The sequence below is a fragment of the Malania oleifera genome, chromosome 9 (genome assembly GCF_029873635.1).
Source record: "Malania oleifera isolate guangnan ecotype guangnan chromosome 9, ASM2987363v1, whole genome shotgun sequence".
In the NCBI taxonomy this organism is placed as follows: domain Eukaryota; kingdom Viridiplantae; phylum Streptophyta; class Magnoliopsida; order Santalales; family Ximeniaceae; genus Malania; species Malania oleifera.
In genome coordinates, this window is record NC_080425.1 from 2,361,927 (window position 1) to 2,366,259 (window position 4,333).

General features: G+C 30.2%; 1 pseudogene; it reads left to right on the top strand.

Moving 5' to 3' along the window:
* Positions 1-297: 297 nt before the first annotated feature.
* On the top strand, positions 298-416 carry LOC131165107 (5S ribosomal RNA; annotated as a pseudogene).
* Positions 417-4,333: the final 3,917 nt, after the last annotated feature.

Sequence of the window (4,333 nt, forward strand, 5' to 3'; positions counted from 1 at the left end):
TTTTTGCTAATACCTAAGTTTAACATTTATATAATTTCAAAAGCATTGCACTAATATCTATTTTAATTTTAAAAGAAGATAAATTAAGAGAGAAATTTCAATTTGAGATTAATCTCACATATGAATTTTGGGGAAAATTCATACTCAAGTTTTTAGATTTCAATAAATTTTGGACATTTTGAAATTTTGACAAAAAAATTGTTTGACAGAAATTGATTGTCACTTTGATTTTTAGAGTGATGGAAAGTAAAAATTGTGGAAACTTCATAAAAAGTAAAGAGCATGAACATATTTTGTGTGTGCGATCATATTAGTACTAATGCACCGAATCTCATTAGAACTCCGCAGTTAAGCGTACTTGAATAAGAGTAGTACTATGATGGGTGATCTCTTGAGAAGTACTTGTGTTGCACCCTAACTTTTTAAAGAAAAAAAAATGTTTTCGGTGTGAAGTTAGTATGACTTCAAATTTTAAAGTGATGGATGGTGAACATAATTTCAAATTATTTTTTTTAATAATAATTTTAATTGAATAAAATTAATAAGTATAAATCCTTAATTATACTAATAAAAAGTGCTCAAATTGAATTTTATAAAATAAATGAAATCCTTGAAAATTTTGTATTTACAACATACAAACATAACTCCTATTCAAGACTTAAAGTAAAGCAATGTAATATACTACCTCCAAAAGCCATTTACTTACATACATACATTGACACCAACACATATCAATAAATTGGTCATCATTAATTGATTTCATGGTAGGTGAGTATACAATTAATAATAGTCATTTTCTAGAAAATCATATTCAATTGAGTTAGAATGCTACAAATTAATATTCGGATTGATAGGTGGGGTCTCGTTTTTGTTCGTCGTTAGTTCATCTCTAGAGTTTCGTTGGTGTTGATTTTGATTGTGTTTATGTTTTTATCTTTTTTGTTAGTTATGTTTTAGTTTTATTGTCCTAAAAGTTGGTTTGCTGATGCTGGTTTTTTTAGGAGAGTTTTTCTGTACTCTCCCTTTTATTTTATTTTGTAACAACGGTATTCCTCTACCAAAAGTGAGGGTATATTAATAAATAAATGGAGGTCTCGCCCTCTTTGAAAAAAAAAAATTTAATTGTCCAAGGGTCAAATGCAACAAATGTGTATTACCCATAGGGATGACAAAATAGGTTACAGACCAAGTTTAGATGGATCGTAAACGGATAAGGATTAAACGGGTTCGAGTTTGAATTGACTCGTTTACTAATGAGTGACTAATATATAAATTTAAATCCGTCCACTTAATAAATAAGTAATAAACGCGCACCTTTTAAGAATCTATTTAAAAATATAATTTATTTATTTTTAATTTTTTAAAAACATTTCATATAAAGTGATATATTTTTTTAAAAGAAAACATCTTTTTTTTTTTTGTTTATTAATAATTATGAAAAAATATATAAATCTAGAAAATAGTTATATATATCAAATTAAACGAATTACCCGATGGTATCTAACCCAAACTCGTTTGTTTAATAAATGGATCATAAATGGGTACCTGTTAAGAACTTGTTTAAAAATATAATTTTTTTTTAATTTTTTAAAACATTTCATATAAAGGTTTTTTTTCTATATAAAAAACAGCACTCTATTTATTTATTTATTAATAGTTTTACAAAAAAAAAACATAAAATGTAGAAAATAGTACATCTCTTTAATTAATATTTTCAATCTAATATATATATATATATATATATATAAAATTAAACTGGTCACCGGGCAAACTTACCTAATCCTGTTTATTAAACGAGTCAAGTCTGGATTGATCTATTTATAAACGGGTCACCTCTCTAGTAAACTCAAATCCAATGTCCAATATTTTATAAATAAGGTTAAATAGACACAATCGATGTTGAATTCATCCTACATTAAAAAAATATTAATGGTTTAAATTCGGAACATGCAACATCTTTGTAAACAAAATCTTAAATCAAGTTCAAACTAAACCATAACTCAAACAGTTTAGGGTTTCGATAATAAAAGATTAATGTTATATGAAATCGGTTCATAGCAATCACTGCAGGGACTATTATGAGCTTCCAAACAAAATATTGCAACAAAAAGTGGACCTATAGTGGGCCCAACTGAAAAAATCTAAGTGGATTCCACTAGCCCAAAGTCCGACGTTAGAGGGCCAGCGGACCACATTCCCCTTCCTCGCCACAAACAATATATAATTTCTTTTTCACTTATTATTTTTTAAAATACGCATCGGGTATCCACGCGTCCGTTTTACGGTCCACATGACTAATTTTGCGCCCCTTGAAGTTAACCCCACAACTCTAAAGGGAGGGTAAATTCAAGAGTCCAGGGGCGAAAACGAGCCCGGAAGGATTTGAACACCTGACCTCATGAAAAGCACTCCCGCAGCCCGCACTTTTTCACTTATTATTTGGGTGAGCATTTGATTGTTTATTAATTGAATTAATTAAAAAATTTCAGTAAAAAATTTTTTATTAACCAAATCGAACTCAAATTTCATATTAACCAAACTCAAAACCAACAAATTTGAATTTTTGTTATATATAGAATATATATTTTTATTATAAAAAAATTTAAATATATTATATACAAAATTTTAGTATATATGTAATATGCAAAATATTTTATTATATAATATATATAGTTATTTATTATTAATTTATACTATTTGGTTAATTCAGTAAACCGAACTGAAAACCAAAAACCAAAATTCAATGAAAATAAAAAGTGAACCGAGCCGAATAAATTTTTAACCAAATCAAACTGACCGAATTTACTCGGTTAATTCAGTTAATTTAGTTTTAACCGAATTATTCTCACCTCTAATCATAGGGACTACTCTAAAGTTTAGGAAAAAGTCATAAACCTCCCTTGAGACTTCAAACTTACATAAATCTACTTTGAAGTTTTTTTTTAAAAAAAAAAAACACAGCTTCACTTTATATTTAACAAAATGATAAACTGAATGAGGGATATAAATGTCCGAAAATTAATCACCAAAAGAAATCCTTAAGATTTTTGAAACCCCAAAAGAGGTCTGCATATTTTTACCAAATTTCAAGGGTGGAACAAGGAATTTTCTAAACGACATCTATGTTTATTTGGCAAATGTCAAAGGAGCTCTATGTCTTTCATCCTTCTTTTTATGTTGATTTTTGCCGATATTTTTGATCTTTTGCTCCTCAACTTATGTTAGAGAGCTTATCCTCAAAACCTAGGTGGTAAAGAGAGATAGTTAAGATGATCTTATACTAGTTTTGGAACTGTTCACAGAGACAATGTGGGACTAGATGGATATTAATACTCTCCCTCGAGCCCATGAGAGAAATGAGGCGAAAAGAGTCCATGGGGCAAAATGAGGCGAGGAGAAGTCTAGCCCACGAAGGAGCTAAGCAGCTCAAGGCCCAACTTTGATGCCATGTTAGAGAGCTTATCCTCAAAACCTAGGTGTTAAGGAGAGTAAGTTAAGAGGATCTTATACTAACTTTGGAACTGTTCACAGAAACGATGTGAGACTGGACGGATATTAATACTCTCTCTCGAGCTCATGGGAGAAATGAGGTGACGAAAGTCCATGGGGAAAAATGAGGTGAGGAGCAATCTAGCCCACAAAGGAGCTAAGCAGCTCAAGGTCCAGCTCTGATATCATGTTAGAGAGCTTATCCTCAAAACCTAAGTGTTAAGGAGAGAGAGTTAAGAGAATCTTATACTGACTTTGAAACTACTCACAGAAACGATATGAGACTGGACGAACATTAAAAACTTAATTCACAAAGAATCGTCATGAATAATTTTGGTTAACGATTTAAAGAAGCACAATACCCAAAAAAAAAAAAAAAAGCAAGCTTACTTCCATGGGTGAAACCTCAAATGAAAAACTAGTTATCTATTTGATTTTACCATATTAAAAAATATTGGATGGCATAAACTACAAGCATCAGTATTTTGCTGATTAAAAAATTATAAAAAATAATAAACTAACTTGGGTGCCACTAGATACTAATGCTTCCTTCACAAAAATTGTACCAAGTTATACTTATATGGGGTCACATTGTGGCATGTTTTTGGTAGAGGGGTTGGGTAAGGGTGGCAAAACGACTCGAAATTCGACGAGTGACCCGAGACCCATCCGTTTAAATCGAATTTGGTTTGAATTATAAATGGGTAAACCCAGACCCGTCCTATTTATTAAACAGGTTAGACGAGTTCGGGTCAATTCACCTATCGGGTGACCCATTTAGGACTTGTTTAAAAATAAAATAGAATATTTTTTTTAAATGTCATTTTATGTGAAATGTTTAAAA